Source organism: Gossypium arboreum, chromosome 4 (assembly GCF_025698485.1).
Source record: "Gossypium arboreum isolate Shixiya-1 chromosome 4, ASM2569848v2, whole genome shotgun sequence".
Taxonomy (NCBI): domain Eukaryota; kingdom Viridiplantae; phylum Streptophyta; class Magnoliopsida; order Malvales; family Malvaceae; genus Gossypium; species Gossypium arboreum.
The window spans coordinates 33,501,283-33,526,667 of NC_069073.1; the positions used below are offsets into that span (position 1 = coordinate 33,501,283).

Here is a 25,385-nt window from a genome sequence, read left to right on the forward strand (position 1 = left end):
TATATATATATACAAACCGCAAATAGTCTAAGTTCGTACTTCACTTTTACGAGCCATTTTCGCATGGCCGTACACATATACATCACAGCATATTTAAACCAACAAGGGGTAGTCCTATACATGCCATTTCAAAGTTCAACCAAAAATGTATACCAAAATAGAGGCGTTGATAGTGTGGATGACTTCGACTTTAATGATCCCAAATCCGATTGCTATCGAGCAAAATCTATAAAACAGAGAGCCAAAGCAACGGGGTAAGCATTTTTATGCTTAGTAAGTCTCAAGGAATAAAATCAGCTTTAATTAAAGCAATACATTCACATAGCCAAATGCATCATTTCATTAATACACATTCACATAATCATTCTTACTTCCCACTTCATCATTATATACTTTCACAAGGTATCAACCTATTCAATAGCTGAAATTCGTTAGTCGATTGAGCGAATGTTGCTCAAACATGTCGACTTTCCAATGCACATATAAACATACCTTATTCTTTGGGCCTTTCGAGCGTACTAATTGAATTTATTACAGCAACCAACACTCACCTCCAGCCCAAGCTTCTTCGGAATACAACCGGATATAACCACGTGCACGAATGCCTTCGGGTCTTAGCCGGATAGAATGACTCGCACGAATGCCTTCGGTCTTAGCCCGGATGTAGCCACTAGCACAATTGCCTTGGTCTTAACCGGATATAATTTCCAGCATAAATGTCTTGGGACTTAGCCGGATATCATTCAATTTCTCATGCACACATACATCAATAATCATTGGACATACATATTTCATTTTCGTTACTAAGGCTCAAACACAATTATAATCACTAGCATAATCGCCGGGACTTAGCCCGGGTATCATTCAATACTCATACACACATAAATCAATAATCAATACATCCATATTTCATTCCACATAATTCAATTAAGGTCACTTCTTGAGGACTTACCTCGGATGTTGTCGAACGGCTTTTACGGCTATTCGATCACTTTTTCCTTCCCCTTGTCCAATTGTGGCCCTCTAAGCTCTTGAGCTAATTCAAACAAATTCAATTTACTAAAACCTCATTGTGCTAGCTTATGGCCGAATATGACAAGGAGTTTAAATGGTCATATGGCCACCCTTTAGCTTGAATACACAATGGTCATGCACATTTTATACTACATCAAGCAATTCAATACAATTCATTCGAGCATCAAGGAAAAGCTAAGGCCATCAATAGGCTCCCTAAGGCCGAATATACATGTCCATGTTGAGGCCAATTATGCACTTAATACCACACAAAAACAGCATGCATTTTACTAGTTAATGCTTTGCATATTGTAGCTCAAAACTTATAATATAGCATCAAGCACTCATATGTGTGCTAGGCCGAATGTGCTTGCAATTTCACAAACATTCTTCAACATCTTCTTCTTTAAACAAACATATTCATCACTTACTTCATAACCAAAACATCATGTGCAAACATTTATATACATATATGAGCATGGCCGAATTTCAAGGTGTCCATATAGCCATCCAAAACACAAATTTTAACTAACATGCAAGAAGCATGAACCATGCTCATGAATGCATCATGGCCGAATACATCACAATCATGCCCCTTTCATCTTCAATCATGGTTAAACAAAAAGAAAACTCAAAGTCTTACTCAAGATGGCTACAAAGAAATTTCAAGAGTAGACAATCCATCATTGCATGCATCATCATCAAGCTTCACACTTAACATGCAATGGCTTTACCACAATACCAACCTTGACCAAATACAACTTCCATGGCATAACAAGGATTTGAACCATGGCTAACATGAACATCAAGTTGGCCACTAAAACATGCATGAATCTCATGACACAACCTCATACATACCTCAATCTTGATGCAAGTTTAGCCAAATATCCTTCTAGATCTCTTCTAAACAAAGGAAATGAAGCAAAATCTCTTCTTCCTCTTAGTATTTTTGGCCAAAAGGAGAGAACAAGGATGAACAAATTTTTTGTTTTCTCTTCTTGGTTGCACGGCAATGGGGGAATGCTACTCTCACACACATTTTTTTTCATTCTTTTCTTACCCATGCTTATTTGTTTATTATTTCTCCCTAATGCCCAACAAAACATGTTTCATGACATGTTTAGCCCATATCTCTTTGTCATGGCCGTCCATCACTTGTAAAAGGGAATTTGACATGCAAGTCCATTATTTTGCATGCATGCTTTAATTAGTCATCACACATTTCCTATCGTACTTTCAAAGTTCACTACTAAGTCCTTTCTAGTGGAATTCACCTTTATAACACTAAATCAATCATCATAAAATGTCATACATGAGCACACATATTATAGGCATCAAAATAAATTTTAATTATTTTTATGCCTCGGTTTTGTGGTCCCGAAACCACATTCCGACTAGGGTCAATTTTGGGCTGTCACAACTCTCCCCACTTAAGAAATTTTCGTCCCGAAAATCTTACCGTAAATAGGTTTGGATATCGCTCTTTCATAGAGTTCTCGGTCTCCCAAGTAGCTTCTTCTATCCCGTGCTTGAGCCATAACACTTTCACTAGCGGAACCCGCTTGTTTCGCAACTCTTTCACTTCTCGTGATAGGATACGAATCGGTTCTTCCTCATAACTCATATTAGCTTGAATTTCAATTTCGATGGACTAATCACGTGCGATGGATCGGATCTATAGCGTCAAGCATCGAAACATGAAAGACATCGTGAACCTTTTTGAGTTCGGGGCAAAATCAAACGATATGCCACTGGACCGACTCGCTCGGATATCTCATATGGCCCAATGAACCTCGGGCTCGGCTTGCCCTTACTACCGAATCGAGTATTTTTTCCAAGGCGATACCTTGAGAAACACTTTATCACCCACCTAATACTCGATATCCTTACGCTTCAGATCCGCGCACGACTTCGACGATCGGAGGCTATCTTCGACTTTCACAGATTACTTTCACTTTCTGCTCAAGCATCTCTAATCAAATCCACCGAAAATCTTGCTTTCACCAAGCTCGGTCCAAAACAATGGTGTACGGCATTTACGACCGCACAAAGCCTCGTAGGGTGCCATCTTAATACTCGATTGAAAGTGTTGTTGTAAGCGAATTCAATCAACGGCAAATACCGTTCCCATGAACCACTAAACTCGAGGACGCAACATCTCAACATATCCTCAAGTATCCGAATTATCCGCTCGGATTGACCATCGGTTTGGGGTGAAAGGCGGTTCTAAATGCAACTTGGTACCCAAAGCTTCTTGCAACTTTTTCCAAAATCGCGAGGTAAATCTCGGATCTCTATCCCACACGATGGAAATAGGCACCCGTGTAATCTCACAATCGAGAAACATACAATTCGGCTAATTTGTCCATTGAAAAATCCGCGACGTCACGGGGACAAAGTGAGCCGACTTAGTCAATCTATCTACCACGACCCAAACCGCATCCTTCTTACTTGCGACAATGGCGGTCCGGATACAAAGTCCATTGTGACTCGATCCCATTTCCACTCGAGTATCGTGATTGGTGAAGTAATCCTCAAGGCACCGATGTTCCGCTTTCACTTGTTGACATATTAAACATCTCAAACAAAGTCGGAGATGTCTCGCTTCATACCATGCCACCAAAACCGGCGTTTCAAATCATTGTACGTCTTCAGACTCCCGGTGGATTGCCATTCGGCTACAATGGGCTTCATTCGAATTATCGAAATGAGTTCAATTCTTTGGAACACACAGACGACTTCGAACCTCAAACAATCGTCATCATCGATTTGAAATTCGAGTCCTTGTTCGAACACACTCGGCCGTTTTGCGACCAACTCGTCGTCGACTTTCTGAGCTTCTCGAATTTGATGTATCAATAGTGGTTTGGCTTTCAATTCAGCTACTAACACACTATCGGATCGAACAGACAAGTGCACGTTCATCGCTCGTAAAGCGAATAATGATTTACGACTCAAGGCATCCGCAACCACATTCGCCTTTCCCGGGTGATAGTCAATGACCAGCTCGTAATCCTTTAACACTCGAGCCAACGTCTTTGTCGCAGATTTAAGTCTCTTTGGGTCATCAAATATTTGAGACTTTTGTGATCCGAGTACACATGGCACCTTTCACCAAATAAGTAATGTCGCCAAATCTTTAAGGCGAACACGATGGCGGCCAATTCGAGATCATGAGTCGGATAATTTTTCTCATGTGGCTTTAATTGCCTCGACGCATAGGCCACAACTCGACCTTCTTGCATCAATACACAACCTAACCCAAGTAGGAGGCGTCGCTATAGATGACAAACTCTTTCTTGGGACTCGGGTTGCACTAGAATTGGGGCTTCATCAAATAAGTTTTCAGTTGATCGAAACTTTTTAGCATTTCTCGTCCATTCGAACTTAACATCCTTTTGGAGTAGCCGTCATCGGCGTGGCTATCGTTGAGAAACCTTTACAAATCGTCGGTAATAACAAGCAAGCCCCAAAAGCTCGAACCTCATTAATATTTCTGAGGCTTCCAATTAAGTATGGCTGAAATTTTATTCGGTCGACTCGAATACCGATCTGAATACCACATGACCCAAGAAGCTAACCTCTCTTAACCGAACTCACACTTGCTGAACTTAGCATATAATTGCTTATCCCGTAAAATTTGCAGCACTAACCGCGGTGTTCAGATGTTCGGTCTCATTTCTTGAATAGACCAAGATGTCATCAATGAACACGACTACGAATCGATCCAAATATGGTCGAAGATCCGATTCATTAAATCCATAAATACCGCAGGGCATTAGTGAGCCCAAACGGCATCACTAGGAACTCATAGTGACCATATCTCGCTCAAGGCGTCTTGGGTACGTCCGAATCTCGGATTCGCAATTGATAATAGCCCGATCTCAAATCTATTTTCGAGAACACCGAGGCTCCTTCGCTTGATCGAATAAGTCATCGATACGTGGTAACGGATATTTGTTCTTTATCGTCGCTTTATTAAGTCGACGATAGTCGATGCACGTACCGCATGGTTCCATCCTTCTTTTCACAAACAACACCGGCGCACCCAAGGCGAACAACTCGGGCGAGCAAAACCTCTATCCACCAATTCTTGCAACCGAGCTTTCAACTCCTTTAATTCCGTTGGTGCCATACGACACGGAGCTATCGAAATTGAGTGGTACGGTACCAATTCGATGCCAAATTCTATTTCCGAACAGTGGTAAACCGCAATTCTTGAGGAAAACATCCGGTATTCACAAACCACGGGCACAGATTCGGGTTTCTTTTTCGATTCCTTGTCATCGAAAGCACGTCGCAAGGTACGCCGCACCCTTTTCTTACATATTTTCGGGCCAACATTGCGATATTACAACCGGCAACCCCTTTAAGTCCGTAGACTCAACCCGAATTATCTCATTATTCGCGCACCTCAAATCAATAGTCTTGCTTTTGCAATTTACAACCGCATCGTGCATGGTCAACCAATCCAAACCAAGAATAACGTCAATTCATCGAACGGCAAAAGCATCAAGTCCGCCGGAAAACAAGAACCTCGGAACACTAGGGGACTTTTCTTGCACACTTTGTTGACAAGCACGTAATGACCCAAGGGTTTGACACCGAATTACAAACTCAAGAGACTCAATAGGCAAAGTCTTCTTTGGATGCTAAGGTTTCACATATATAAGAATGAGTAGAACCAGGGTCAATCAAAGCAATCACATTAGTATTGAAAAGAGTGAAAGTACCGGTAATGACATCCGGAGGCAAGATCCTCGCGTGCTGGCGTATGGCATAAGTCCTAGCAGGAGCCCGAGCCTCGGATCTGATGGTAGCATCTCTAGATCCTCTCTGACCGCCACTAACATTGCCCATATTTCTAGGTGGCCTACCTCGAGCAGTGGTAGCACCCGGGTTTCCACTCTGACTTACATTCTGTTCAAGCATCCTCGGGCAATCCTTCATAAAGTGGTCGGCCGATCCACACTTATAGCAGGAGCAATCACGAAACCAACAGCTCCCCGAATGCCATTTGCCACAATGTAGACACTCCGCCCTCTCTCGGCGATCATTTCCACCACTGGCGATCGAAGTAACTCGTGTGGTCACAGGGGGTCGATCGCGTCCTCGTCTAGAAAAGCCCGAAACGCCTCTAAACCAGCTCACATCATCTCGAAATCTCTTCGATGCCTGTTGAAGAGACTTTCCGAGGACCTCTTCGAATTCTCCGGTTCCCACATCAACTTTTGTTTCTCCTTTCTAAGCTCTTGACTTTACAAGCTCGCTCAACAAGTACTACGAACTCTCGTATTTCGAGAATGCCAACGAACATCCTTATATCATCATTCAGCCCATCCTCGAAGCGTTTACACATAATGGCTTCGGACGAAATGCATTCTCACGCGTCTGGCTAAGCCTCACAAATTTTCGTTCAGTGAGTCGATGAATCGACATAGAACCTTGCTTAAGATCAAGGAATTCCCTTCACTTTTGGTCGATGAATCTCGACTAATATACTTTTTTTGAACTCGGTTTGAAAGAATTCCCAAGTCACTTGCTCTCTAGGCACCACGAAGTCGAGTACTCCACCAATAGTAGGCGGACTCGCGTAGCAAGGAGATGGTACACTTTAAGCACTCATCGGTGTACAGGATAGCTCATCGAGCACCGGATAGTGTTATCCAACCAAAATTCAGCTCGCTCGGCATCATCATCATCCGTAGCCTTAAATTTAGTGGCCCCATGTTTTGAATCCTATCATTGGGGCTTACTTGACCTTATTTGGTCATCCACGGAGGTATTGTAGGTCTTGGGGTTGCATTTGTCGGGAATGGAGGTTGTGGAACAGCCGTGTTAGTTCGAATGTATTGATTAAACCATTCGCTCATCACACTATAAAAGGCTTGCCTAGCCTCATCATTCGGATTGTTGGCCATAGGTTGAGAGTCCGCCAACCTTGTCCCTTGCGCGGAGCAGCGCCACACTCTCCACATCATCAGCTATTGCTCGGTGGGATCGAGATCCATTGCTATAAACAAACACAAAGTCAAATTGTCGAAATCACCACACTATCGATTCATCATTTAATGGCATGTATAGCTAGACCCCAAACACATCACGGTAGTCCTAGAATCGACTAAACCGTGGCTCGATACCAATAAAATTGTAACACCCGAACCCGAGACCATCGCGGTTGTCGGACACGAGGGGTTAACAAGCCAAGTCTACATATTTTGCCCACCAATTTGACATTTCCAGTCAGGCTGGAAAACTGCATCACCGTCGCCTTAAAAATCATATCTCGAGTTCCAAAACTTGGAAACTGGTTTCGTAAATTTTCCCTGAATTTAGACTCATATATCCATCCATGGATTTATTTCTAGAATTTTTGGTCGTGCCAATTGGTACAGTTTATTAGTTAAAGTTACCCATGTTACAGGGATCGACTGCTTTGACCTTCGCGCGTTACAACTTGAATATCTCTCTGCACAGGGCTTTAATACTGGTGCCGTTTGTTTCTAATGAAACTAGACTCAAAATAGAATCTGTAAATATAAGGCATGACTCCTAATTCTTTCTGGATAATTTATAGTAAATTTTTAAAGTTGCTACAGGGGACCCAGAAACCATTCTGGCCCTGTCTCACAATAGCTTTAATATCTCTTAACATGTAACTCCTATGACCATTTCGTTTCTTCCATATGAAAATAGACTCATCAAGGTTCATTTACATAGCTTATTCACTATTTAATACCATTCCTACAAATTTTGGTGATTTTTCACATTCACGTCACTGCAGCTGGCAGCATCTGTTTTAAGGTAGGTCTTACCTATTTTGTAGTCTCCATGAACCAACTAGTCTTGCCATACATAGGTTCATATATGATCATTTTAACCATACCAATGGCTGATCATGTGACCAACATTCCCATCTCCAATCCATAATCACATCATGACACCATATATATATATACAAACCACAAATAGTCTAAGTTCAGTACTTCACTTTTACGAGCCATTTTCGCATGGCCGTACACATATACATCACAAGATATTTAAACCAACAAGGGTAGTCCTATACATGCCATTTCAAAGTTCAACCAAAATTTATACCAAAATAGAGGCGTTGATAGTGTGGATGACTTCGACTTTAATGATCCCAAATCCGATTGCTATCGAGCAAAATCTATAAAACAGAGAGCCAAAGCAACGGGTAAGCATTTTTATGCTTAGTAAGTCTCAAGGAATAAAATCAGCTTTAATTAAAGCAATACATTCACATAGCCAAATGCATCATTTCATTAATACACATTCACATAATCATTCTTACTTCCCACTTCATCATTATATACTTTCACAAGGTATCAACCTATTCAATAGCTGAAATTGTTAGTCGATTGAGCGAATGTTGCTCAAACATGTCGACTTTCCAATGCACATATAAACATACCTTATTCTTTGGGCCTTTCGAGCGTACTAATTGAATTTATTACAGCAACCAACACTCACCTCCAGCCCAAGCTTCTTGAATACAACCGGATATAACCACGTGCACGAATGCCTTGGTCTTAGCCGGATAGAATGACTCGCACGAATGCCTTCGGGTCTTAGCCCGGATGTAGCCACTAGCACAATTGCCTTCGAGTCTTAACCCGGATATAATTTCCAGCATAAATGTCTTCGGGACTTAGCCCGGATATCATTCAATTTCTCATGCACACATACATCAATAATCATTGGACATACATATTTCATTTTCGTTACTAAGGCTCAAACACAATTATAATCACTAGCATAATCGCCGGGACTTAGCCGGGTATCATTCGAATACTCATACACACATAAATCAATAATCAATACATCCATATTTCATTCCACATAATTCAATTAAGGTCACTTCTTGAGGACTTACCTCGGATGTTGTCGAACGGCTTTTACGGCTATTCGATCACTTTTTCCTTCCCCTTGTCCAATTGTGGCCCTCTAAGCTCTTGAGCTAATTCAAACAAATTCAATTTATTAAAACCTCATTGTGCTAGCTTATGGCCAAATATGACAAGGAGTTTAAATGGTCATATGGCCACCCTTTAGCTTGAATACACAATGGTCATGCACATTTTATACTACATCAAGCAATTCAATACAATTCATTCGAGCATCAAGGAAAAGCTAAGGCCATCAATAGGCTCCCTAAGGCCGAATATACATGTCCATGTTGAGGCCAATTATGCACTTAATACCACACAAAAACAGCATGCATTTTACTAGTTAATGCTTTGCATATTGTAGCTCAAAACTTATAATATAGCATCAAGCACTCATATGTGTGCTAGGCGAATGTGCTTGCAATTTCACAAACATTCTTCAACATCTTCTTCTTTAAACAAACATATTCATCACTTACTTCATAACCAAAACATCATGTGCAAACATATATATACATATATGAGCATGGCGAATTTCAAGGTGTCCATATAGCCATCCAAAACACAAATTTTAACTAACATGCAAGAAGCATGAACCATGCTCATGAATGCATCATGGCCGAATACATCACAATCATGCCCTTTCATCTTCAATCATGGTTAAACAAAAGAAAACTCAAAGTCTTACTCAAGATGGCTACAAAGAAATTTCAAGAGTAGACAATCCATCATTGCATGCATCATCATCAAGCTTCACACTTAACATGCAATGGCTTTACCACAATACCAACCTTGACCAAATACCACTTCCATGGCATAACAAGGATTTGAACCATGGCTAACATGAACATCAAGTTGGCCACTAAAACATGCATGAATCTCATGACACAACCTCATACATACCTCAATCTTGATGCAAGTTTAGCCAAATATCCTTCTAGATCTCTTCTAAACAAAGGAAATGAAGCAAAAATCTCTTCTTCCTCTTAGTATTTTTGGCCAAAAAGGAGAGAACAAGGATGAACAAATTTTTTGTTTTCTCTTCTTGGTTGCACGGCAATGGGGAATGCTACTCTCTCACACACATTTTTTTCATTCTTTTCTTACCCATGCTTATTTGTTTATTATTTCTCCCTAATGCCCAACAAAACATGTTTCATGACATGTTTAGCCCATATCTCTTTGTCATGGCCGGCCATCACTTGTAAAAAGGGGAATTTGACATGCAAGTCCATTATTTTGCATGCATGCTTTAATTAGTCATCACACATTTCCCTATCGTACTTTCAAAGTTCACTACTAAGTCCTTTCTAGTGGAATTCACCTTTATAACACTAAATCAATCATCATAAAATGTCATACATGAGCACACACATATTATAGGCATCAAAATAAATTTTTAATTATTTTTATGCCTCGGTTTTGTGGTCCCGAAACCACATTCCGACTAGGGTCAATTTTGGGCTGTCACAATATATGTTTGCACATGATGTATTGGTATGACATATATACTATTTTAAGGTGTATATTTGCTTGTGATGTTGTTTCGGTTATGAAGTAAACGAGAGATGTGTATTGAGCTACAATATGTAATGCGTTAGTTAGTAAAATGTATGCTGTTTTTTTTGTGTAGTATTAAGTGTAAAATTGGCCTCAACATAGACATGCATATTCGGCCAAATGAAGTAGATTGGTGTGCATGTATTCGGTTAGAGGCAACCATATTGAAGCCTTATCTTAGCTTAGATTATTGACTAAATGGGTAATAAGTGAGGATGGTTGCCGAATATACAAACATACATATGCATGTGTAATTGAATTATGAATGTTTAGCAAGATGGTTAAACTAGTTGATTTATTGATTAAGCTCAAGGAGTTAAAGAAGGAGAATCAAGTAAGGGAAAGACGAAGGTCATCGAGTAGCCGACTTGGACTATTTTACCCAACACAAGGTAAGCCACTAAGCATATATTTTGTATTGATTTGAATAGACATAATGTCTATATAATTATGCCGAAAGGAATGATGAATTTATATACATGTATGTATGTGGTGATGGAAGTATTGAATGAAAGGAAAAGAGGTGAGATGTATTGAGTTGTTGATTTCGGCACTAAGTGTGCGGGTATAAACATTTGTGATCATGAGAATGGCACTAAGTGTGCGGGTTTAAAACTTGTACAGCACTAAGTATGCGAGTTTGATCATATAGCACTAAGTGTGCGAGTTGATTATATAGCACTAAGTGTGCGGACTCACTATATGCTTTTGAATCACTATTGACACTGAGTGTGCGACACTATTGAGTTGATCACGGACAGCGGATCGGGTAAGTACCTTGAGTTCATGGCTAATAGGCGCTATGTTTATATTTGGGGTTGAGCTTGGTAAGTTTGAACCTATGTGACAATGTAAATTGAAGTCACGTACATAAGAATTATCGTGGAATGAGTGAAAGGTCATGTAGATGTATGATTGTGACGAAAATAAAATGGTGTATAGAAATGCTTCAAATATCCTATTGATTAGTATATGGAATGTGAATGTGTAACTTGGTATGTGGTTGAATCGAATGGTCTAAGGAACTATGGTATAGTTCGGTTTGAATGGAGTAATTAGCCTCGTTCCATTTTGTTTCCTTTTGCGATAATGTTATTAATGATTGGTAGTGCATTGCTTATGACTTACTGAGTTATATACTCATTCGGTGTTTGCTTGTCACCTATTTTAGGTTTCTTGGACTCGACTTTTTGCGTATTCGGGACCGTCATTGAAGTCATCACACCGACTAGCGACTTTTTGGTATCTTCTTCTTAGATGGTCTAAGAGAACATTTCGGCATGTATAGGCTATTATGTTTTGTTTGAACTTGGTATGTAAAATTTTGAATAGCCATGCGAAAATGGCTTATAAATGTTTTGAGCATAATGTTATAATTATTTGGTATGTATATGCTCATTAAGAGGCACGGAAATGTTTGGCAATGACCAGCCATTAGAATGGGTCATCATGATTATATTTTGGACTATATATGAAAAAGGGATGGTTGAATCATGGAAACTATGTGTTAGAGAAAGTCTACCCTAGAAATAGATGCTGGCAGCAACAGTAATGTGGATGTGAAAAATCACTAAAAATAGTAGGAATGGAATTAAATAGTGAATAAATTATGTAAATGAACCTTGATGAATCTATATTCATATGGAAGAAACGAAACGGTCATATGAGTTGTATGTTAAGAGATATTTGGGTTTTTGTGAAATAGGGTCAGAACGGTTTCTGGATTCCCTGTTCCGACTTTGAAAATTCATTATAAATTAACCCGAGATATTTAGAAATCATTCCATATATGTATAGATTCCTTTTTGAGTCTAGTTTCTATAGAAACAAACGGCATCAGTATTGAAGCCCTGCACAGGGAGTTATTCGAGTTGCAACGTACGAAGGTCAGTGTAGTCGACCCCTGTAACATGGGAGACTTTAACTAATAAACTGTACTAATTGGCTCGACCAAAAATTCTAGAAAAAAATCTGTAGATGGACATATGAGTCTAGTTTCAGGGAAAAATTTCGAAACTGATTTTTGAGTTGTAGAACTCAAGTTATTATTTTTGAAGCGACTAGTACACAGATTGGCAGCTTGTCTGGGAAATTATCAATAAGTGGTTTGAAGTTTGTTAACACCTCGTGTCCGACTCCGGCGACGGTATCGGGTTAGGGGTGTTACATGTCATCTCCTACACGAAGTATCAATTCACCTGTGCCAACATCTATGATAGTTCTAGCAGTGCTAAAAAGGGCCTTCCTAAAATTAGAGGTACGTCACTATCTTCATCCATGTCTAGAACAACAAAGTCAACTGGGAATATAAATTTATCAATTTTGACAAGTACGTCTTCAATAATACCCCTAGGAAATCTAATTGTTTTATCTGCCAATTGAATGTTCATCCTAGTTTGTTTGGGTTTCCCAAGACCTAGTTGTTTAAACATTTTATAGGGCATGTCATTAATACTTACCCCTAAATCAGCCAACGCATTCTTAATATTTAAACTACCAATTAAACAAGGAATGGTAAAACTCCCTAGATCTTTCAGTTTTTTGGGTAGCTTATTCTGTAGAATGGCTAAGCAAACTATGTTTAATTCCACATATGTCGCATCATCTAACTTTCATTTATTAGCCAAGAGCTCCTTTAAAAATTTCACTGCATTTGGCATCTGCGAAAGAGCTTCAATAAACGGTAAGTTAATATTCAACTTTTTTAGTAATTTAAGGAAAGTAATTTAAGGAATTTACCGAATTGCTCATCCATGTGATCTTTCCTTATCGCCTTAGGGTACGGCACACGAGGTTTATACTCTTTACTTACTGGATCCTGTGTACCATGATTCATCTCATCCTTACCATTACTTACCACAGCCTCGTGCCTCGTTTCAAATTTGGATTCAAATAACCCTTCTTCGTTGTGCACAGTGATGGCATGGAGTTGCTCCTTTGGGTTAGTTTTTATCTTACTAGGCATGCTACCTTGTGGTCATTTAGAAATCAACTTAGCAAGCTATCTTATTTGAGTTTTGAGCCTTTGAATTGACGCTTGCTAATTCTTAAGCACTGTTTTGGTATTTTGAAAACAAGTTTTTGACACCGAGATAAATTTTGTGAGCATCTCTTCGAGGTTCGATTTCTTCTCTTGTTGGTAAGGTGGTTGTTGAAAACCTGGAGGATGTTGTGGCCTTTGATTTCTCTGACCACCACACGAGAAATTGGGATGGTTCCTCCAACTTACATTTAAGTGTTACTATATGGGTTATTTTGAGATCTAGAATTATTACCCATATAGTGGACTTGTTCCTCCTCAGTGCTAGGGTTGAAGGATGGATAGTCTATGTTGTGCATTCCTCCTCCATTTGAATCACACCGTATTAGTTGATGTACCTGAGTAGAACCATACAAACCATCAATCTTTTTATTTAAAAATTCTACCTGGTTAGAGAGCATAGCGACCGCGTCGAGGTTGAAAACACCAGTTGTTTTTGTCGGTTTTGTTCTCATGACTTGCCACTGATAGTTATTCAGTGACATCTCTTCAGTAAATTCGTAAGCCTCTTTAGGTATTTTGTTGTTTGAAGTTCCACTGGCGGCTGCGTCGATCAGTTGCCTTGTTGAGGGGTTCACACTGTTGTAAAAGCTCTGAACCTGGAGCCATAGAGGTAACCCATGGTGAGGGCACCTTTTTAATAAGTCCTTGTACCTCTCTCATGCATCATAAAGAGTTCCTAGATCCATCTGCACAAAAGAAGAGATATCATTTCTTAATTTAGTTGTTTTAGCCGGTGGAAAATATTTAGGTAAAAATTTTTTGATCATTTGTTCCCAAGCGGTGATTGACCCTCGCGGTAACGAGTTCAACCATTATTTAGCCTTATTCCTTAATGAAAAGAGAAATAACCGAAGGTGAATGGCATCATCAGGAACACCATTAATCTTAAAGGTGTCGCAGAATTCCAGAAAATTTGTTAAATGAGTGTTTGGATCCTCGTCGGCAAACCATCAAACTGAACAAACTGTTGTATCATTTAAATTGTGTTAGGTTTCAGTTCAAAATTATTTGCAGCAACAGTAGGTCCAACTATACTCGATTTAGCTCCTGTTAGAGTAGGTTTAGCATAATCATATATAGTACAAGGAGCAGGATCCTGATTTACTAGATTTGTAGCAACCACTGGAGGTAGCGGATTGTTCTGATTATTAGCCATCTCCTCGGTTGTAGTATGGATACCTGTCTCTTGCTCTTCCTCTATGTATTGTAGGCTTCGCCTTATTTCTCTTCAGTTTCTGCAAGCTGTGCTCTCGATCTCACTATCAAAAAGCAGAGGTCCTGACGGGTTTCTTCTAGTCATAAACTATAAAAACCCATCAGATGTAAAGAAAAGAAGATTTAGCAAATAAAAATAAAACAAAATTAAATTGCAAGAAATAAAAAATGACTAAAGTAATAAAAATTAAGCATTCCTAATATCTTAGTCCCCGGCAACGGCGCCAAAAACTTGATGGTTGTAAAATTAACTAAAAATTCAACTAAGGCAAGCGCACCTATCGAACAGTAGTATAGTTGTGGTGAGACTAGAAATATCGTATCTACGAGGACTAAAAATACTAGTAATTACTATTTTTTTATTATCTAGCCTAAGAATTGAAGAATGTTTTTTAAACTAAAACTAATTATCTAATTAACCAAGATTACGACAGAGATTAAAGTTGGAAAATACTTTTTAGAAAACCGATGGAGAAGACAATACCCAAGGAAGAATCCACCTAGACTTCACTTATTACCTTTGAGTTAGACGATTTATTCACTTGACTTAATCCATATAAATCCATAATTTATGTTAATATCTCGAGAATTTATGTTAATATCTCTCTCGAGACTAAAAATAATCGACTCTAGGTTGATTAATTAAAATCTCTTTCTAATTAAAACCCCTATTGTCATATTAACTCGATCTATGGATTCCCTTATTAGATTTGACTCTAATCCGGCAGATTTATGTCGTCCTATATATCTAGGATTGTATGCAACTCTTCTTAATTATGAATGATCTACTCTTAAATAGGGACTTTTGCTCCACTGAATAAGCACATCAAAAACCTAAATTGATATCCTGGAATATTAAAGCAAGGGTTAAATTCACAATTAAAAATAAGATCAAGTATTTATCATATAACTCAAATAATAATAAGATCCATCTTAGGTTTTATCTCCCTTAGGTATTTAGGGAGTTTTGTTCATAATAATAATCGAAAACATCTCAAAGTTTGGAAAACAACAAAGCATAAAGAAACCCAAAGAACTTCTAGGAAATTGGATGGAAATCTTCAGTCTTGATGTAGATCCTGCCTCTGAAGTGATTCTGATGGCTGTCCTTGAGTATTTTCTACCTTCAACTCTATGTGACCCATTCAATCCTCTTCTAGGGTGTTTATATAGACTTTAGAATGCCTCAAAACCCTCAAAATTAGCCTTTTCCGAGTAGAATTAGACTTGGGCTCAATAGGGACACGTCGTGTGCCACGCCCATGTAAAGGTGCTCAGGCCATGTGTAATTCTAACTTGGTTTAGTGTTGACACGGCCATGACACACGGGCATGTGGTCTACCCGTGTAGAAGTGCATAGGCCATGTGAAACACTGGTTTAGGCCCAATTTGTCTGTTTTTGGCCCGTTTCTCGCTCTTTTTGCTATCCTAAGCTCTAGTGAGTGTAAAACATGAAATTAATGGATTAGGAGCATCAAATTCAATGAAACCAAGGAAAAATCATCCATAAATATGTCAAGCATGGGGTAAAAATATGTATATATTATGGTTTATCACCCTCGGTACTCTAAGTGCAGTGCACTAACTACGTATAAATGCAGACTTAATATGCTACCAAAACTCCACGAAACTCCTTTGTCATCCACATAATCTCACCCCATGCACATGCAATATGTCTTGCTATTTCATACATAGCCATAAATCAATATTGATCACATTTAGCTAAAATTTTCAATACATGCCTTCAATTATCACATACTTTCAGAATATGAAATCAATAATCCAACTTTTAAACTACCATAAAGATGGTATTATTTCCAAAACACAATATCATGTACTTTTTTTTTTTCTGTGTGCATGTACAGGTCTTTCAAACATATCATAGCAATTCACTTGTGCGAATACATCATGCATAAGCCTTGTTTTCATGCATAAACATTTCATACATACAAAAAATCATACATTAAATTAACCAAACATTCATGACAATGTCAATCATTCATCATTCCATCAAATTAGTAATAATGCTACCATGCCAAATAGTTAAGGCTCAAAACGTACCTGATTCGGCCACTTAAAAATTTAATTTCTTAGCTATTAAGCCAAGCTCAATTAGCAAGATAAATCATGAATTTACTCATAATATTTATTATTATCAAACAAGTTACTAAGTTTAGGTCCCACAACTTATTTACACTCTTTTGCAATACACTAGCGAATCTTGCGGCTTCTTTAATAAACTTTAAAATGAAACAAAATTAAATTTTAAAAAAATCAGTATATAACTCAATTAATTTACCTCTTAAATAGCACCTAAACACCCACTTATGGTTTCAATCCAATTGTCACAATTACCGTTATTTTTCGAATCCAAACTAGTTAGATTTCTTACACTGTTTTGATGCAAATCATACGCGCGAACATCTTTTGGCTTTACTAAAGATTTGGAGTGTTCGGGTCAGCACCTAACATATTTAAATACTGAAAAATTAGTATCTAATCTTAATTAAAATCCTTCATGTAATCAATTCATAACCATTTCCCAACATCTATGTCAAAATAACAAAATAGTTTATGAGTACCCACACTTACGCTTCTCGAATTGTTAGATCCCATTTACTGATTGGTCAAGAATGATTTTTCCTAATTAAAAGATGTTTCAAGGATGATTAGTAGTGGTTCAAGAACCCAAAATAATTCTGGAAAAATATGGGAAAAAATTAAAGAAAAACAACCCCCTTTCTTGCTCATAGGCTTGAGCACCACCACCCACGGAGGCCAGTTTTGGGGCTAATTTAAAACCACTTTAGGAATTGATTAAAAAGCTGTAAAAATGTCCATTAAATCCTTAAAAATCCCCCAAATTCCATATTTTGAAATTGAAGTTTTTATTTGACAAGATTTAATAAGAAAACGGTAGAGAATGAGATCTTACACAAGCTAGATGTTATGGGTGGTAATGGCACTTCTTGGAAACGTTAGGAATCGATCTTGGAGACTCAAGATTTCAGATCTGGGGCTGATTTAATTAGAGAAAATTTTCAGAAATATAATGGAGGAGATGATGCAAAATCTTGTGAAAAAAAGAAAAGAAAAATATGATAAAACTAGATGTTATAGGCGACAACAATAATGGAGGAAGAAAGAAAAACTGAAGATCAAGAGAGGAAAGGGAAGGGATGGCTAGGGTGAGAGAAAAAAGAATTAAGGCTGATTATTTTATGTAAAATTAAAATTTATACTCAAGGTTACAAGGGTATGGACGGCACACACACTAAAAATAAGGGATTTTGTAAAAAATTTAATTATTTTGCAAGGGAAGGGATTTGAACTTGAGACTTCAAATTAAATTCCATGTTTTTACATTTAACAACTAACCACTTAGCTAACTCCTTATTTTTTTATATAATTCTACATTCTCATTAAGGTAAATTTTGGGATGTTACAACCACCTAAATTTGAACCTAACTTTCTATTTTTCTTGGGTCCTCAAGATCAACCCGGTGATTTTATTACTCCTCTTCGATTAAAGTTTGACAATTTTGATGATTCGGCTTATGCTGTTTATGTCACTCTATCTTCTTGGTGTAAATTTGGACTTCTTGATGGTACCATTATAGATCTTGTTCCCCCTTGCTCGAACAATGATTAGGTTACCATTCATTGTATGCTTGTGTCCTGGATTCTCAATACTATTGATCCAAAGGTAAGATCGATGCTTTCCAATTATGATAATACGAAAACTTTATGGGATGATTTACATGACCACTTTTTTGTTGTCAATGGTCCACGTATTCAACAATTAAAAGTAGATATTAATCGTTGTGAGCAAACTAAGACTATAAGTTTTGTTTTTTATTCAGTATATTAAAGGTTTTATGGGATGAATTAGATAATTGCAAAACTTTAATTTGTTGCAAGTGTGGAAAGTGTTTACGTAACTTAGGGAAGGCACATGAACAACGTCATAAGCATGATCGGCTTCATCAATTTTTTCTCAGTCTCTATTCTGATTATTATGCTTAGATTAGGTCTACACTACTTTTCCAAGATCCTTTGCCTTTCTTGAGTTGGGTATTCTAGAAGATTACTTAGGAGGAACACGTTCGTGGCATTACACAAATCAAGAAGGAGAAGCCCAAAATTTTGGGTTTTGTGGTGTGCACAAAGGGTCGTGACAAAGGTCGAGTTGATCATATTACTAAGTTGGCCTTGTTATACACTCATTATCATCACAACGGGTATGAGGTTGCTACCTATTTTGAATTACATGGCCACCTAGATTGGTGGCTAGAGAAATTTGGGAAGCCAAAGATGAAAAGTGTTGGTTGCAGTGGCAAGATAATTGTTGTATCTTCCACGCAACAAGTTTATCATGGTAAAGGAAATGTGCAAGCCAATGCTACTACCATAGATAATGACCATGGAGCAACACTAGTACAGAACACAGTAAGGGCAGCACAATAGTCAAGGGGCGACACTTCCTAGTTTTACCGCTAAGTAATGGCAGTCTCTTTTGGCGATTTTTGGTAATATACAATCTACTATCAATTGGTTGAATGGTAAGTCAAAGAATAATTGAATTATCAATACAGGGTGTTCAAATCATGTTATGGGTGATTTATGTTTTTAACAAATGTTAAAGAAGTTATAGCATGTTTTGTAGGACTTATTGATGGCTAAATAGTGGTGGCTACCCAAGAAGGAATGGTTAAATTAATGGACAAAATTCACTTAAAACATGTTATTTACATTCCTAAATTAAACTGCAATTTAATTTTGGTTTCACAATTGAATTATGATTAGAATTGTTTTATCTAATTTTCTACTAACATATGTGCTATTCAGGACCTTCATTCGAGGGAACTAATTGGAGTAGGTGAAAGACAAGATGGACTTTACTACTTCTGGTAGGTATCAATGATCAAAGTGGTTTCGATTGAAGCTTTATCCTCTTTGGAACTTTGGCATAGAAGATTGGGTCACCCTTCCAAGAAAGTAGTGAAATTACTTCCCTATGTCAGTAACTCTAGAGATCATTTTAACAAAGCATGCAAAATTTATCATCATGCTAAGCAAAGAAGAAATAGCTTTCCAATTAGTGAACATTAAGCCACTCATATTTTTGAGTTAGTTCATTATGATTTATAGGGTTTTATGACATTCCTTCATCTTCTAGATCTTATTATTTTTTTACATTGGTTGATGATTTCTCTCGTGCTGTTTGGGTATATCTTTTAGCTAATAAGAATGAGGCTTTCAAGATTTTCATGTCATTTATTTCTATGATTGATTGTCAACTTTTTCAAAAGATAAAGTTTGTTAAAAGTGATAATGGGACAGAATTTAATTGTCTCATAAATTATTTTCTTAGAAATAACATTATTTTTCAAACATCTTGTATTGGTACTCCTCAACAAAATGGGAGAGTCGAGAGGAAACATCGGCATATTTTAAATGTGGCTCGTGCTTTGCATTGCCAAGGAAATTTACCTATATCTTTTTTAAGGGAGTGTGTTTTGGCTGCTTCTCATCTTATTAATCGAACTCCTTCACCTCTTTTTCATATTAAAACACCCTATGAAATGTTGTTTGGTAGATTTCCTTTGTTTGATGATCTTCGTGTGTTTGGTTACTTATGTTTTACTCATAATCAATATTCTAAGGGTGATAAATTTGCTAGTCAGAGTCAAAAGTGTATTTTTGTTGGGTATCCGTTTGGCAAAAAGGGTTGGTATTTATATGATATGGATTCTAAGAAGTTTTTTGTATCCCCTGATGTGAACTTTTTTAAGGATATTTTTATGTATTTGGATGGGAATGTTGCAAACATTGAGCCTAGCAATATTGTTTTGCCACATAGGAGTGCGAACACAATTTGTGATACACATTTTGGTGAGTTAGAGGTGTCATAGCCCACGAAAATTCCTCCGCTTGTCACTCCATAGTGTGGATTCTTCGCCACCTATGGTGTCTTCTTCTTCCTCCGATGGCACGATGATATAGGAGTCTTTAAGTAATGATGATCATGAATTGGGACTAGGGCATAAGGAGAAATTTCCCTCAGTAAAGCTTTAAGATTTTTTCACTCATACCGCCATAAAGAAAAGTTCATCTCTCGCCTCACCTACTTTAAATCCTTCCTCAAGTACTCCATTTCCTATAGAATATTATGTTGATTGTGACAAATTTAATGTGAAACACCAAAATTTTCTTGTAGCTATTACTGCAAGGATCGAGCCACAATCTTTTAAAGAGGCTGTGAAGGATACAAGATGGTGTAATACTATGCAATAGGAGATTCATGCTCTAACTTGGTCTATGGAGACACTTTTTTCTCAGAAAGAAAGCTTTAGGTAGTAAATGGGTCTACAAGATTAAATATAGATCCAATGGAAGTATTGAGAGACTTAAAGCTCGTCTTGTTGTTTTCTTTAATCACCAAGTAAAAGGTATTGACTATAATGAAACTTTCACTCCTGTAGCGAAAATGGTGACTGTTTGTGCATTCTTAGCTATTGCAACTTTGAAAAATTAGGAGTTACATCAGATGGATGTACATAGTGCCTTTCTGCATAGTGGTCTTGATGAAAAGGTTTACATGAAGCTTCATCTAGGTTTTTCCCTTGATAAGCCTAGACTGGTTTGTCGTTTGCGCAAGTCTATGTATGGGTTAAAACAAGCTCCTTGGTCTTAGTTTTCTATGTTTGTTACTGCACTAAAAGGTTACGGGTTTCTTCAATCATATTATGATCATTCTCTTTTTACATACACTAAAGGATTTGAACATATTAACATACTAGTTTACGTTGATAATTTGATTATTTTTAGGAACGATTTCGCTACTTTAAAAACTTTTAAAGGGTATATTAGTTTTTGCTTCCATATGAAGAATCTTGGTGTTTTGAAATATTTTTTGTGGATAGAGGTAAATCGTAATTCTTTGAGTATAGTTTTTTTTCTAAAGGAAATATGCACTTGATATTATTTCGAAGATGGGTTTTTAGGAAGCAAAGCATGTAGGATCCCCAATAGAGTAAAATCATAGAGTAACGCTTGCTATAGGGGTGATTTTGACTGATCATGAGTTGTACAGATAGTTAATATGTTTTTGAACTATTTGGCAGTGGCCAGACTTGATTTAGCATATCGGTTTATGTCTTATCTCAGTTTATACATGAGTCGAGGTAGGAGCATTGGGACACGACTCTACAGGTTGTCTAATACCTGAAAAGCTCTTTTGGCCAAGGAATTCTATTGAGATCTGATAGTGATTTGTCCTTAAAAGGGTGGTATGATTCGGATTGGATTGCTTGTCCGTCAACTCGGTGTTCGTTTGCTAGCTGGCTTGTCTTTCAGGGACAATCTCCTATTTCTTCGAAAACTAAAAAACAACATATTGTCTCTCATTCTTCCACTGAGGTTGAGTATAGGTCTATGGCTTCCATCACTTGTGAGCTCAAGTAGCTGAAGGCCTTGTTATTGAACTTAGATGTTCATAATCCTAAAGCTATTCCTTTATTTTGTGATAGTTAATCTGCGTTGCATATTGTTGGATCTAGTGCCCTAAATGTAGTATTTTCACCTAAGTATACTTTTTTCGAATAGATTGGTTAATAAAATTATTCATAAATTACATTAATATATTTTGTATTATTGCCCTCAAATGATTTTTGCACGCAAAGCAAAATAGAAGCAAATGTTTGTTCATTGGTTGTCTACTGTTTAAACTGATACTAAGCGGTATACATGGTTGGATCGTAGCACAAAAAGACAACTTGTATTAGTAAATGATATTAGTCTAATAGAAAATGAGTAAACCAATTGAAAGACTAATGTATCATCTATCAAGTCCAATTGGGGATATGCCTTGTCTTGGGCATTGTAATAGCTTGATTTTTGGGCCTAGTCAGAATAATGGTTTCGAAACCACAAATCCAAGGTCGGAGAAATTTTTTTATATTATTTTATGTGTTATAGCATGATTATAAGAGTGTTTGAATTTTTTGGTAAATTAATTTCAATGATTGCATGCTTGATTTTGAAAAAGGACTAAATCGCATAAATTGTGAAAGTTTTGTTCTACTAACTAAAAGTGTCAAATAACTATGGAACATTAAAGTAGAGGTCCTTATTGAGTAAATAGACCAATAAAATATTAGTGGCTGGACATGGAGCCTTAATTCAGGGGATGGTCAAATGTTAGGTGACTTAATTGATAATAAAATAATAAACCTAAAGGACTAGCTATCATCTTTTTCATTCCTTCTCTTCACCACCAAAAATTTCAGTCACTTGGTTTCTTTACAAGTAAGTGATTTTGATGGTCTTTCTTGATAATTTTTGTATTTTTGGGACCCTTGTAGTATAAGGTAACTAATGGGGGGACTATTTTGCAAAATGGTTGAGAGTCTAGGATGTTGCCATTTGAATACTCATGTTGTTTACTGAATTTTTATGGAAGAAAATGAATTATGGTTGTTAAATAAACAACTTTTGTGAAGAGGCTTTAATGAAAAACCCCAAAAAGGGCTCATTTTGTAAAAGTTATAAAATGGGTAGTAAATGTGTGAAATAATTGAAATTGTGAGATGCTATAGGTTTAAAGTAGATTCAGCTAGTCTTGGTTAATGAGGAAATTAGATGAAAATCAATTTTACGAGCCTAGGGACTAAATTGTAAAAATGTGAAAGTTTAGGGGCAAAACAGTCATTTTTCCAAAGTAGGAATTTTGGAATATCTTGATTTATGTGATGATTAAATAAATAAATGTTGTCATTATATACCAAGAAATACGGAATCCGGAATCCGGACCTAGACTAGGGGAAATCAAGCTAGTGGACTAAATCAGACTACTCACTCATCTTTTGTATACCAAGGTAAGTTGCACGTAAATTTCACCATTCTATTGTTATTATGTATTGAACAATTTTTATTGCATGGAATATGCTATTTTTTTTACAAATATGTATGACGAGACTTGATGTAGTAAAACTCTCAGTTGAACCATAAGAATAGATCGGATATCTATGCCATGATACTAGGGCTATATGCGAGCCAGTGTAAGACTATGTTTGGACCATGGCATTAGCATTGTTATGAGGCTTAGTGTAAGACCATGTCTGGGACATGGCATTGGCATTGTTATGTAAGCTAGTGTATGACCATGTCTGGGACATTGCATCAGCACTGATATATGAGAGCCAGTGTAAGACCATGTATGGGACATTGCATCAGCACCGATATATGAGAGCCAGTGTAAGACCATGTCTGGGACATTGCATCAGCATTTTACCCTTTTGTATGAGGTTTATCGGGTATCCTTTAGTATTCCAACTAGTTCAATGGGTGATTTAAAGATTATGTCATGATTGAGAAAAGTTATGATTATGTTGCAAGCGGTACAGGTACCTACACAAAACTCATGAGAATGAGCTCAGATTGTGTATATGAGTAGTAAGGATTAAAATGAGTAAGTTATGTCTATGGTCATTTAAAGAATCTTGTGCAAGTGTATAATACATTATGAGTATGATATTACTTGGTAAAGTGTTGTTAATTATTTACATGTAACTTACTAAGCTTTATGCTTACTCTCTCTCTTTTTTATTTTCTTATAGCATCGCCAAGCTAGCTCGGGGATGAAAAGACATTGGAGGCTCGATCACACTATCAATCGGAACAATTGGGTATAGTTAGATTTATCATTTTGAGCATGGCATGTATAGGGACTTGATATTTTTGTTAAGTGTCATGTTGGTTTAGCCAAATATGTTGGCTTGTCATGAAGGTTGATTCATTTTGTATAAGGCCATGGATGATGGCTAATATTTATTATTGCTAAATGCATTTAATGAGGATTTCCATGGATGTGGTTATTGCATGGTTTGTATTGATAAGTGGGAGATGTTGTATGTGATAGAAAATAGCTTAGAATCGATATGTGGATGTTTGGTTGTGGCTGTTTTGGTTATGTGTTTATGCTTGGATTGGAGATGTTTGATGTGGTGTAGGTTGGTATAAGTAACGGTGGAAAAAAGGCTTGGTAAATAGCCTTGTTTCTGTCCACGGAAAGATACACGGGCGTGTGTCTAGGCCATGTGTGACACACAGCCTGCCCCATAGGCGTGTAGTCAGGCCGTGTGTCACCTGCACCCTAAATTTGGCAAAACAAAATGCCCAATAGTAACCACACGAGTAGAGACACGACTATGTGTCTCAACCGTGTGGAGGACACAGCCATAGCACACGGGTGTGTGCTCAGGCCGTGTGAAGTCTACACTTTAAATGAGAAATTAAATTCCCTACATGGCCCAGCACACGGGCGTGTGCCTTGGTCGTGTGCCCCTAAATGGTTGATGATGTTAGAAATAGAATGTCAAGGTTTTAGTACACGGACTGAGACATGGGAGTGTCATGGCCACGTAAGGGACACGGGCATGTGCCAGGCCATGTGAAAACCCCTGTAGGTTCGAATTGAGAAATAAATCCACACGGGCTAGGGACAGGGGCGTGTCCCAATACGTTTAGGCTATGTGAGATACACGAGCCTTCAACATGGCCATGTTAAGAGGACACACAGATGTGTACCCCTGTTTGCATTGAAAATTTTCAAAGTTTTCTAAAGTGTTCGGTTTATTTTT

At 37.5% G+C, this 25,385-nt stretch overlaps 1 non-coding gene across 1 annotated transcript; it reads left to right on the forward strand.

Annotated features, from left to right (window-relative positions):
- The first annotated feature begins 14,139 nt into the window (after nucleotides 1-14,139).
- On the forward strand, nucleotides 14,140-14,246 carry LOC128292320 (small nucleolar RNA R71). The gene has a single exon (XR_008282305.1). It is a non-coding gene; the product is annotated as a small nucleolar RNA R71 (small nucleolar RNA).
- Nucleotides 14,247-25,385: the final 11,139 nt, after the last annotated feature.